This window comes from Papio anubis, chromosome 18 (assembly GCF_008728515.1).
Source record: "Papio anubis isolate 15944 chromosome 18, Panubis1.0, whole genome shotgun sequence".
In the NCBI taxonomy this organism is placed as follows: Eukaryota; Metazoa; Chordata; class Mammalia; order Primates; family Cercopithecidae; genus Papio; species Papio anubis.
Genome location: NC_044993.1, coordinates 21,193,598 through 21,207,306, shown reverse-complemented (window position 1 = coordinate 21,207,306; position 13,709 = coordinate 21,193,598). Strand labels below are relative to the sequence as shown.

The 13,709-nt window shown below is 46.2% G+C and overlaps 1 long non-coding RNA gene across 1 annotated transcript; it reads left to right on the top strand.

Annotated features, from left to right (window-relative positions):
* Positions 1 to 5,602: 5,602 nt before the first annotated feature.
* LOC108583544 lies at positions 5,603 to 6,749 on the top strand. The gene is made up of 2 exons (XR_001898285.3): positions 5,603 to 5,799; positions 6,512 to 6,749. It is a non-coding gene; the product is annotated as an uncharacterized LOC108583544 (long non-coding RNA).
* The last annotated feature ends 6,960 nt before the right edge of the window (positions 6,750 to 13,709 follow it).

Below are 13,709 nucleotides of genomic sequence, written 5' to 3'. Positions count from 1 at the left end.
GAGGCAGAGGCAGTGCCCCGCTGGTGCTGAGCACAGGCACAGTAAGGCTGTAGACAGAGCCCCCTGGGAAGGTTGCTTCTCCCTGGGGTTTCGCCCACCCAGGTAAGGAAGGAGTGAGTCTCTGATGACGGTTAGCAGGCCCAAGTCTGGGGCCTTCCAAAGAAACATGGTGCAGCAGTGGGCCTGAGAGGTACAGAAGAGATGGGGTGGCCTGACAAGAGCTAAGCAGATGGACTTCCTCTGACCCAGCAGGGGACTGAGTACCTGGCACTGCCGCAAGGTGCTCTGCATGAGGCCAGAGGCTTGAAGTGGGAGGAGGTGATTGCAAGTGATAGCTAACTGTCATTCTCTGAAAGTCAGATTGAATCACTAGATTCTGTTTATTAAGAGGAGGACTTTCTTTTTTTTTTTTTTGAGACGGAGTCTCGCTCTGTCGCCCAGGCTGGAGTGCAGTGGCCGGATCTCAGCTCACTGCAAGCTCCGCCTCCTGGGTTCACGCCATTCTCCCGCCTCAGCCTCCGGAGTAGCTGAGACCACAGGCGCCCGCCACCTCGCCCGGCTAATTTTTTGTATTTTTTAGTAGAGACGGGGTTTCACCGTGTTAGCCAGCATGGTCTCGATCTCCTGACCTCGTGATCCGCCCGTCTCGGCCTCCCAAAGTGCTGGGATTACAGGCTTGAGCCACCGCGCCCGGCCAAGAGGAGGACTTTCAATACAATTTTTAAAAGCTACCCCGTTTCTTAATTTCTCAGGAAAATGGCAGTTCCTTCTTTTGTCGTCAAAACAAATATTCAGCCAAGCCTTAAATTAGGACTTACCAGTGTGTTACTTCTGCTGGTGGATTGCAGTGAAAGGGTGTTTATTCACTTAAGCCATCACTCAGCCACTCCCCCAGAAGTAGTCAGCTGTTCACATTTACTTTTATGTCTAAATTATCTTAAACCATTCCATTCTCCACATTAAGGATCTTATTTCCAGTAACACCTTTGTAATTACATTAGGTTTGCTCGTTGCAGTTTTCATTTTTCAATTCAGTAGCATTGTTTGTTGTCTCTCTCTGTCCCTGCACACTGAGGTCTTAGTTCAGGGTCTTGCACTTAGTAGGTGTTCAATAAACATTTATAAATGGAATAAATAAACAGACAATCCCAACATTGCTCAATACTTTTCCAGTCAATACCCCTTGCTCTCTGAGTGATCTGGGATAAATTTCTTTCTTTTTTTAGAGACAGGGTCTCACTTTTGTCACCCAGGCTGGGGTGCAGTGGCATAAACACGGTTCACTGCAGCCTCGACCTCCCCAGGCTCAAGTGATTCTCCTAGCTCAGCCTCCCAAGTAGCTGGGACTACAGGTATTGCCACCACTCCTAGCTAATTTATCTTTTATAGAGATGAGGGTCTCACTATATTGCCCCAGGTTTGTCTCGAACCCCTGGGCTCAAGCCATCGTTCTGCCTCAGCCCCTGAGTAGCTAGGACTATAGATGTGAGCCACCACGTCCACCAAATTTCTTAAGCTGTCTGTACTTAAGTTTCCTCAATTGTAAAATGACCATATTAATAGAACCTACCCTGTAGGGCTGTTGCAGATTAAATGGGTTAATATGTTGCATTATGTGTAGCCCATGGTCAGCACTATAGACGTGTCTTGCTATTATTTTGTTATCATTATCACATGTGGAAAGTTAAAACACACACACACACACACACACACACACACACACACACACACACACGTGTACTGTGGTGGGCCATGCATTGGACCTGAAGTTAGAAGGTGCAACTCTAGCTATGCAGTCTTTGCTGGTTAAAACCCAGGCCCCAGGCCAGGTGAGGTGGCTCACACCTGGGATCCCAGGACTTTGGGAGGCCAAGACAGGAGGATCCCTTGAGGCCAGGATTTCAAGACCAGCCTGGGCAATCTGCATTCCCTTTCTGAGCCTGAGTTTTTCTGTAAAATGGGGGCTACCATAATCTCACCTATTAAAGCTGATACGAGGATTAAGTGAGTTAATAGCTACAGAGCACCTGCACCTGCACCGTGCTCAGCTCATAGTAGTTGCTTTTTACGATGTGCTAACCCAAGGCGAACAGGCTAGGATTGTGGCGGCGCTGGCCTGCCAGGAGCTCTCCCCGGAGCCTCCAGGAGCGAGGGTTGCAGGACCCCTTTCACCTTCCTGCCGGGCGCCGCGTGCTTGCCTGGTGGCCACCGGGGGGCAGTGACGCACCGCAAAGGGCTCCCAGGACTGCAGAGCTCGGCGGCACAGAGCCGTCCCGCCGCACGGATCCTGCAAGAGACGAGCTTGTCTGGCTTCCTCTCATTTTCTTCCTTCTTTTCTCCCTTCCCTCCTTTAAACGATGCTGGAATTTCTCCTTCTCTCTCTCGGCGATGTCCATCCACAGGTCACAGGTCCTGTACGTGAGAGGAAAAGATTTGGGGCACCCAGCGACAGCAGGGATGAGGTTGAGCGTCAGAAATAATGAGACCTGGCTGGGCGCGCTGGCTCACGCCTTTAATCCTAATACTTTGGGAGGCCAAGGTGGGTGGATCACCTGAGGTCTGGAGTTCGAGACCAGCCTGGCCAACATGGCGAAACCCTGTCTTTACCAAAAATACAAAAACTAGCTGGGCGTGGTGGCAGGCGGGTATAATCCCAGCTAGTTAGGAGGCTGAGGCAGGAGAATCGCCACTTCACTCCAGGCTGGCGGAAAGAGTGAAACTCCATCTCTAAATAAATTAATTAAATAAATAAAACAACGAGACCCGCAAATCCACACATCCGAGGGGCCCGTGGTGGGGATGCAGGAGCAGCCAGCATCTCCATGAGCAAAGCGTTAGTTTTTCCTTGCAACTAATTATTTTGAAAAACTTCATACCCACAGAAACGCTTTAAAATCGCACAATCAACAAATACCCTTATTTCTCCCATTTGGATTCATCAATTGTCAACACATTTTGCACACATATTTCATTTGTATTTTTATTTTCTTGACTGCACCATTTGAGAGTTACTTGCAGACATCCTGACACTTCACCCCTGAATACTTTAGCCTGTATCTCCGTAGGCAGCCGCAATGCCATTATCACACTTTAAAAGCTCAACCTTGATATAATGCTATTATCTCACCTATACATACTTAAATGTCCCTGGTCTCATTTATATCCTGTGTAGCTGTGGTTGTATTTGTGATCCAAGATCCAATCAATGTTCACATCATTTTTTCTCTCATGACATTTTTAAAGAGTCCAGGCAGTTGTCTTGTAAAAGGTTCCGCAATTGGAATTCGTCCTGTTTATTCTTCGTGGTTATATTCAGGCAAGTCGCTTTTGGTAACACTATTGCATAGGTCTTGTTATCTATTTGCCATTATATCATATCAGGAAGCCCATTGTGGAGGTTTGTGCTATTTTGTGACACTAAGTTTGATCACTGGGCTATCTGTAACAGTTTCCTGTCCTTCCTTCTCTCCAACACCCCCCCCCCAAAAAAAAAAATAACTAAATCTGACATCATAAGAAGCAACCAGCCACATCCAAGATGTGGGACAAATAGCCCAATAAACCCAGGGTCACCCAGGCCTCCCTGCTGCCTTTCAAAAAACCTGGGCACGTTCCTGCCACAGGAACTTTGCACTTGCTGTTCCTGACACACACAATGTTCCCCATGAAGAGCATGGTTTCCTCCCTCACCCTCAAGTCTTTGTTCAAATATCAGCTTTTTAGCAAGACCTTCATTAACTAACCTAGCCCCCAATATGGTTTGACTGTGTCTCCACCCAAATCTCATCTTGAATTGTAGCTCCCATAATTTCCATGTGTTATGGGAGGGACCCGGTAGGAGATAATTGAATCATGGGTGCAGTTTCCCCCATAGTGTTCTCGTGGCAGTAAGTCTCACGAGATCTGGTGGTTTTATAAGGGGTTTCCCTTTCTGTTGGTTCTCATTCTCTCTTGCCTGCCACCAAGTAAGACATGCCTTTCATCTTCCACCATGATTGTGAGGCCTCCCCAGCCACATGGAACTGTGAGTCCATTAAACCTCTTTTTCTTTATAAATTACCCAGTCTCAGGTATATCTTTATCAGCAGCATGAAAACAAACTAATATACCCCCTTACCCTGCTGTACTTTTTCCCCACAGCAATTATCACCTCCTGACATGTCACATAATTGACTTATTATATTTGCTGTCTGTCTTCCTCTGGTGGTGTGTAAACTCTGTCAGCATAGGGATTTTTCTCTGTTCTATTCACTGCTGTATTCACTTACAGAATTGCTTTTCACTGGGCTGGCTCCCAGTGTCAGTTCAAGTGTAAGTCTTCCCTGACTACCCCTTATAACACAGTAACTTTCTATCTGTTCACCCCATTTTAGTGTATCTATCTTATTTACTGTTTGTTTACTGTCTAATGTGTTTGTTTGTTTGTTTGTTTTGAGACAGGGTCTCTGTCACCCAGGCTGGAGTGCAGTGATGTAATCATGGCTAAGTGCAGCCTCCACTTCCCAGGCTCAAATTATCCTCCCACCTCAGCCTCCCAAGTAGCCGGGTCTACAGGCGTGACACACCAAGCCTGGGCTGTCTAGTGTCTTATCTCACTGTTCCCACCCCTCATGAAGACAGGGGCTTTGCCTGCTTTGTTCACTGCTATATCCCCAATACTGGCACATAGTACTTCCTCAGTAAGTATTTGCCAAATGAATGAATGACTTCACAGGGAGGTATAACGGTTAAAAACATGCCATTCAACTCACTTCTCTGGGCATCTTGATGTAACAGTTCAGTTCCTACCTGGCAGAGCTGATGAGGGTTAAAAGAGCTAAGTGAAAGAAATGACAAGGCCTAGAGTCATAGGATATATTAATATTTTTAAAGAGAGTTTTGATTCTCCCACCAACAGGCTAGATCTGGGGGCATTCACAGGGCTCTGGTATATAAGAGTCCCTTGTCTCCACAGAGGGCAGAAGGCTGGCAGGAGGAGTGAGCAATCCACCAGCACCACCATTTGGGTAATAATAATTGAGCATTTTTTGCTGGGCGCAGTGACTCACGCCTGTAATCCCAACACTTTGGGAGGCCGAGACGGGCGGATCACGAGGTCAGGAGATCGAGACCATCCTGGCTAACACAGTGAAACCCTGTCTCTACTAAAAACACAAAAAATTAGCTGGGTGTGGTGGCGGGCGCCTGTAGTCCCAGCTACTTGGGAGGCTGAGGCAGGAGAATGGCATGAACCCAGGAGGCGGAGCTTGCAGTGAGCCAAGATCGCACCACTGTACTCCAACCTGGGCAAAAGAGCAAGACTCAAAAAAGAAATAAATGAAAAATAATTGAGCATTTTCTTTTTCTTTCTTCCCTTTTTTTTTTTTTTTTTTTGAGATGAGGTCTCGCTTTGTCACCCAGGCTGGAGTGCAGTGGCATGATCTTGGCCCACTGCAACCTCCACCTCCTGGGTTCAAGAAATTCTCTTGCCTCAGCCATCCAAGTAGCTGGGATTACAGGTGTATGCCACTATGCCCAGCTAATTTTTTTTTTGTATTTTTATAGAGACGGGGTTTTGCCATGTTGGCCAGGCTGGTCTTGAACTCCTGACCTCAAGTGACCCGCCTGCTTTGGACCGCCAAAGTGCTGGGATTACAGGCGTGAGACACCATGCTCAGGGGGAGCTGTAAATTAAAACAACAATGAGTTGAGGCACCCGGCCTTCAGCTGTCACGTTATAAGGACACTCAAGTAGCCCTATGAAGAGGTCTAAGAGGAACGAGGCCTTCTGCAAACAGCTAGCACCAACTTGCCAGCCACGTAAGTGAACCATCTTGAAAGTGATTCTCCAGCCCCAGGAAAGCCTTCAGATGACTGCAGCCCCACCAACATCTTAACCACAACCTTGTCAGAGACCCCAAGCCAAAACCATTCAGCCAAGCCACTTGCAAATTTTTGATCCATAGAAACTATGTGAGATAATAAATGTCTTTTTTTTTTTTTTTTGAAACGGAGTCTGGCTCTGTCGCCCAGGCTGGAGTGCAGTAGCCGGATCTCAGCTCACTGCAAGCTCCGCCTCCCGGGCTTATGCCATTCTCCTGCCTCAGCCTCCCGAGTAGCTGGGACTACAGGCGCCCGCCACGTCGCCTGGCTGGTTTTTTGTATTTTTTTTTTAGTAGAGACGGTGTTTCACCGTGTTAGCCAGGATGGTCTCGATCTCCTGACCTCGTGATCCGCCCGTCTCGGCCTCCCAAAGTGCTGGGATTACAGGCTTGAGCCACCGCGCCCGGCCTCAAATGTCTATTTTTAAGCCATTACCTTTTGGGATCGTTTGTTATGCAGCAACAGATCACTGTTACATTTGCTTTTTTCATTCAGCCTATAGATCTATCCAAGTTTCTCTGTGTTTGTTTAGTTCAAAAGTCATCAAAGTTTTACTGTAAAGCACTAGATAGTAGATATTTCAGGCTAAAATTTGAATTCATGTAATTTTCATGGTCACAAGGTATCCTTTTGATTTTTCTCCAACCAGGTTCTAGTGATCTAGTATACAGCGTGGTGATAGTTAATAACATATATTTCAAAAAAGCTAAAAGAACAGATCTTAAATGTTCTCATCGCAAAGAAACAGTAAGTATATGAAATGATAAGTATGTGAATTAGCCTGATTTGATCATTCCATAATGTATATATGTACTGAAACATCATGTCCTGCCCCATAGGTATAAACAATTATTTGCCAGTTAAAAATAAAACTCAATGGCTACGCACAGTGGCTCATGCCTGTAATTCCAACACTTTGGGAAGCCAAGGCAGGCAGATCACTTGAGCCCAGGAGTTTGAGAACAGCCTGGGCAATATGACAAAAGCCTGCCTCTAATAAAATAAATAAATAAAATAGACCGGGTGTGGTGGCTCACACCTGTAATCCCAACACTTTGGGAGGCCGAGGCAGGCAAATCGCTTGAGTTCAAGACCAGCCAGGCCAACTTGGTGAAACCCCGTCTCTACTAAAAATACAAAAATTAGCTGGATGTGGGGGCATGCACCTGTAATCCCAGCTACTTGGGAGGCTGAAGCAGGATAATCACTTGAACCTGGGAGGTGGAGGTTGCAGTGAGCCAAGATCGCACCACTGCACTCCAGCTTGGGTGACAGAGTGAGACTCTGTCTCAAAAAAAAAAAAAAAAAAAAAAAGCCAGGCATGATGGCTCACGCCTGTAATCCCAGCACTTTGGGAGGCCGAGGCGGGTGGATCACGAGGTCAGGAAATTGAGACCATCTTGGCCAACATGGTGAAACCCCATCTACACTAAAATACAAAAAATTAGCCGGGCATGGTGGTGCATGCCTGTAGTGCCAGCTACTGGGGAGGCTGAGGCAGGAGAATCGCTTGAACCCAGGAGGAGGAGGTTGCAGTGAGCTGAGATGGTACCATTGCACTCCAGCCTAGCGACAGAGCAAAACTCTATCTCAAAAAAAAGAAAAGAAAGAAATGAAAACATGTGTCTATACAAAAACTTCATAGCAGCACTATTCGTAATAGCCCCCAAATAGGGAAAAAAACCACAAATGTCTATCAACTGATGAATGGATACCTAAAATGTGGCATACCCATACAACAGAATATTATTCAACTATAAAAAGGAATTAAATGTTTATATATGTTACAAAATGAACAAGACTTGCAAGCATTATCCTACATGAAAGAAGTCAGTCAAAAGACAACACATTATATGATTTCATTTCTATGAAATGTCCAGAATAAGCACATCTATAGAGATAGAAAGTAGATGAGTACTTGCCTGGGGCTCAGGGGTCTGAGAAGACTGGAGGGTGAGAGCTCCTGAGTAGGGTTTTGGCCGGGTGCAGCTCACACCTGAAATTACAGCATTTTGGGAGGCTGAGGCGGAGGATCCCTTGAATTCAGGAGTTCGAGACCAATTTAGGCAACAAAATTAGACTCTATCTCTAAAAAATAAGAGTATGGTTTTGTTTTTAGTTTTAGTTTGTTTGTTTATTTGTTTGAGTCATCTTGCTCTGTCGCCCAAGTTAGAGTACAGGGGTAGGATCATGGCTTACTGCAGCCTCAAACTCCTGGATTCAAGTGATCCTCCTGCCTCAGCCTCATGAATAGCTAGGACTACAGGTTTGTGTCACCACACCCAGCTAAGGTTTTTTGGGGGGTTTTCTTGTTTTTAATGTTGCCTACACTGGTCTTGAACTCCTAGACTTAAGCAATCCTCCCTCATCGCTGAGACTACAGGCAGGAGCCATTGCTTCTGGCAAGAGTACAGATTTCTTCTTGGGATGATGAAAATGTTCTCAAATAGATTGTGATCATGGTTGTGCAACTCTGTGAATAGACTAAAACCTGCTGAAGCACACATTTAAAGTGGGCGAATCTTGTGGTGTGTGAATTACACCTTGATAAAGACATTTGAAAACACAAGGGAAGGTGTGCCACAGTTTGTTCATCACTGACAGCACCGTAGTTGCTTAGCCTTTTATAAAGCACCTTTCCTAGAGCTGTTGCAACCAGCCAAGCATTAACTCCTTACATAGCTGAGCAAGACAAGGCTCAAAGGAGGAACTAATTTGCCCAAGGTCACAGGTGGCCAATGTGAGGTGTGAGCAGAATGCAGGTCTTTGGACTCCATGTCCGGTGCCCAGCCCAGCAGAGACTTTCTAAGAGTTACATCCAGAGATTGGGTAATCATGCCCTCAAAGCTCCAGGGCAGAGAAGATGACAGGAGGGGACCAATCCCTCTACCTGTCCCACCCTGCTGCCTCTGCCACACCCACCAGCCATTCCAATGCCAGCTTTCTCCTCCTCACCCCATGTTCCCCACCTTCCTTTTCTCTCCCTTCCTTCCTTCCCAGCACTGCTAAGCAAAGCTGTTACTCCCTGTGTCTTGCTTAGCAGTGCTAGGAAGGAAAGGAAGAAAAGGACTGGGAGCCTTTTCCAGAAATTTAGTCCACATGACATATATGGGAAAGGGCTCAGACAGGGTGAGGAATCAGTCCAAGGCCACACAGCTGGCAATTTGGCCTTGATTTCCTTAATATCTTTGAGAATGAAAGGAGAGGGGTTTGGGGCTGGAGGAGGGCTTGAGGTGAGGAAAACCCCATCCCATTCCTGATTCTTTTCTCACAGTGCCCCCTCCACAGCTTCACCCAACTTTCATATATCCAAAGCCGCTACTGCAAAGGTGGCGGGGGCAGATCTCTTAAAATTAAGTGCAGAAAAACCAGAAAAATACAGATAAAGAAAATATCTTTATATCTAGTCTTAAACTCCTGACCTCAGGCAATCTGCCCTACTTGGCCTCCCAAAGTGCTGGGATTACAGGCATGAGCCAACGCACCTGGCCATTTCTTTTCTTTTTTTTTCTTTTTTTTTTTTGAGGCAGAGTCTCACTCTGTCGCACAGGCTGGAGTGCAGTGGTGCAATCTTGGCTCGCTGCAACCCCTGCTGTTTGAATTTAAGCAATTTTCCTGCCTCAGCCTCCCGAGTAGCTGGGACTATAGGCGTGCACCACCACGCCCGGCTAATATTTTTTGTATTTTTTTTTTTTTTTTTTGAGACGGAGTCTGGCTCTGTGGCCCAGGCTGGAGTGCAGTGGCCGGATCTCAGCTCACTGCAAGCTCCGCCTCCCGGGTTTATGCCATTCTCCTGCCTCAGCCTCCGGAGTAGCTGGGACCACAGGCGCCCGCCACCTCGCCCGGCTAGTTTTTTGTATTTTTTAGTAGAGACGGGGTTTCACCGTGTTAGCCAGGATGGTCTCGATCTCCTGACCTTGTGATCCGCCCGTCTCAGCCTCCCAAAGTGCTGGGATTACAGGCTTGAGCCACCGCGCCCGGCTATTTTTTGTATTTTTAGTAGAGACGGGGTTTCGCGGTGTTAGCCAGGATGGTCTGAATCTCCTAACCTTGTGATCCGCCCGCCTCGGCCTCCCAAAGTGCGGGGTTCCTTCCATTCTTTTTTCCTATGCAAATGTATATACACATATTTTTTAAAATTAGGATCAGGCCAGGTATGGTGGCTCATGCCTGTAATCCCAGCACTTTGGTAGGCCAAGGTGGGAGGAGCCCAGGAGTTAAAGACCAGCCTGAACAACATAGCAAGACCCTGTCTCTACCAAATACAAAACAAAATAAGGTAAAAAAACACATTTATTATAAAAAGCTATGATCATAAAAATATATAAAGGGCGAAGAAGGTACCCACCAATTTAACAAGTATTACACATATTCCTCCCCTTTTGTTTCCAAGTACATTTTACTCTTTAATACTTTTATATTATTTTATTGTTGAGGGAAGAAATGAGAAAATATATATATATATATATATATATATATATATATATTTTTTTTTTTTTTCTCCAGTCAATTTACCGAATGCCCATGTTTTCCATTGCTTTGTGATGTTACCCATATACACTACTGAGGTCATATGTAATAGGGAATGTTTAAGTATTTCTGTTTTTCCCCAGTAATTTGTGTATTTATTCCTGCATCAGACCCACATCTATTAATTACATTTTTAATTAAAACATAAAAGCTAATTTTTAAAAATTTCCATTATCCCCCAAAATAGCTTTGTGTCCATTTACAGTCACTTTCCATTGCCTCCTCAGCCCAAGGGAACCACTAATTTATATTCTGTTTCTATGGATTTGCTTGTTCTGGACATTTCATATAAATAAGAATCATATAATATATGGCCTTTTGTGTTTGGCTTCTCTTTTTTTTCCTTTCTTCTTTTTTTTTTTCTTTTTGAGATGAGGTCTTGCTATGTTACCCAGGTTGGTCTCAAACTCCTGGATTCAAGCAGTCCTCCCACCTCAGCCTCCTAAAGTGCTGGGATTACAGCCATGACCCACCACACACCGGCTTCTTTTTCTTAATGTTTCCCAGGTTCATCCATGTCGTAGCATGGATCAGTGCTTCATTACTTTTTATGGCCAAATAATATTCCATTGTATAGATCTACATGTTTTATTAATATTTGTTCATTCAGTCAGGCGCAATGGCTTAAGCCTGTAATCCCAGCACTTTGGGAGGCTGAGGCAGGCGGATCACAAGGTCAGGAGATCAAGACCATCCTGGCTAACACAGTGAAACCCTGTCTCTACTAAAAATACAAAAACTTAGTCAGGCGTGATGGCGGGCACCTGTAGTCCCAGCTACTCGGGAGGCTGACCAGGAGAATGGCGTGAACCCAGGAGGTGGAGGTTGCAGTGAGCTGAGATCACGCTGTTGCACTCCAGCCTAGGGGACAAAGCAAGACTCCGTCTCAAAAAAAAAAAAAATTTATCCATTCATTAGTTGAGGGGCATATGGATTGTTTCGACTTTTTGGCTATTATGAATAATGTTGCTGTGAACGCTTGTGTACAAGTTTCTGTGTGGACACGTTTCATTTCTCTTGGGTAGATACCTAGGTGTGGAATTGCTGGGTCGTACGGTATCTTTAACCGTATGGAAAATTGCTAGAGTGATTTACAAAGCATCTACACCATTTTGTAGTCCCATAAGCAGTGTATGACAGTTCTCTTCAGAACACCTTTTTTTTTTTTTTTTTTTTTTTTGAGACAGAGTCTCGCCGTGTACCCAGGCTGGTGTGCAGTGGCTCAATCATAGCTCACTGTAGCCTCAGTCTCCTGGGCTCAAGTGATCCTCCCACCTCAGCCTCCCCAGTAGCTGGTACCACAGGTAGGAGCCACCACACCCAGCTAATTGTTTGATTTTTTTGTAAAGATGAGGTCTTACTGTGTTACCCAGGCTGGTCTTGAACTCCTGGGCTCAAGGGCTACTCCCACCTTGGCCTCCCAAAGTGTTAGGATTACAGGTGTGAGCCACCACACTTAGCTTAGGACACTTTTATAAACATAAACTCACAACAATAATCTTCTTAACAACCCCAGAGATAGGCATCACTGCTGTAATCTTTCAGACGAGGACAATGAGAGCAGAGAGGAGATGACACCAGCTATAAGGGTTGGGGCTTCAAGCCTGAGACGGCCTCATTTCCGGTGGGAGGCCTGACTTTGGGGCCAAAACAATAGGCTTTCAGGCTTTGAGAGGTGATGGGACAATGGGCAGAGAGGAGGAATCTGCAGGTCAAAGTCTTCGTGTGGAGATGGAAGCTCCCAGGGCATCAAAGCCACTTCTGTTTTTGTTTTATTGGGCAACAGTGGAGCCAGGTTCTGACTAATTAATGATAATCAAAGTGCTCTGACAAGAAGGAGAGTGAATTATTCATGGCCAGGTTTTCTTAACTGGGAGAGAGGAGACTGCCTAGGAGTAGAAGAAAGCTAAGCTCTCACTTCCCCTCAAGTTCGCATGAGCCTGAGCAGCCCCCACAGGACTCAGTTTCTCGGTTCAGAAAATGGGGCCAGATGTGAGCTCTCATTTCTTCGTTTTTTTTTTGTTTGTTTTTTGAATTTTTTTTTGAGATAGGGTCTTGCTCTAATGCCCAGGCTGGAGTGTAGTGGCATAGTCTTAGCTCACTGCAACCTCTGCCTCCCAGGCTCAATCTGTCCTCCTGCCTCAGCCTCCCCAGTGTGAGGTGTGAGCTGGGACTACAGGTGCACACTACCATGCCCAGCTAATTTTTTTGTTTTTTTATTTTTGTAGAGATGGGATTTTGCTATGTTACCCAGGCTGGTTTCGAACTCCTGAGCTGAAGTAATCCACCCGCTTTGGCCTCCCAAAGTGCTGGGATTACAGGCATGGTCACCATGCCCGGCCAGCTATCATTCTTCTTTTTTGAGATGGAGTCTCACTCTGTCACCCAGGCTGGAGTGCAGTGGCGCAATCTCAGCTCACTGCAACCTCCACCTCCCGGGTTCAAGTGATTCTCCTCTCAGCCTCCTGAGTAGCTGGGACTACAGGCGCGCACCACCATGCAGGGCTAATTTGTATTTTTAGTACAGATGGGGTTTCACCATATTGGCCAGGCTGGTCTCGAACTCCTGACCTCAAGTGATCCACCCTCCTCGGCCTCCCAAAGTGCTGGGATTACAAGCATGAGCCACCGCGCCCGGACTCATTTCTTTATACTATCAGACCAGCACCTGCAGAACAGGGCTGGTGACCTGGGTCCTGTTACTACTCAACTGGAGGCAGTGCATACCCAAGCTGCCCCGAGCAAGTGGCAAACAAAACCCGACAACATCAAAACATAGTTCAGGGGTTGGTAAGCCTTTCCTTTCTTTTTTTTTTTTTTTTTTTTTTGAGATGGAGTCATGCTCTGTCGCCCAGGCTGGAGTGCAGTGGAGTGATTTTGGGTCACTGCAATCTCCCCCTCCTGGATTCAAGTGATTCTCCTGCCTCAGCCTCCCGAGTAGCTGGGATTATAGGCACGTGCCACCATGCCTGGCTAATTTTTGTATTTTTAGTAGAGGCGGGGTTTCACCATGTTGGCCAGGATGGTCTTGAACTCCTTTCCTCAGGTGATCTACCTGCCTCAGCCTCCCAAAGTGCTGGGATTACAGGTGTGAGCCACCACGCCCGGCCTGGTACCCTTTCCTGAAAGAGAAAAATGTATGGAGGGACATATACCCCTTGACATGCGAGACCTGGCACTAGGTAGCTTGGATTTGAATGTGGACATGCTATTTACTAGATGTGTCACACTGGACAAGTTACTTACATCTTCTGTTCCCCATTTCCTCACATCCCCTGTGCAATGGGGATAGCAGTGTCTACTCATGGGGGTCTTCA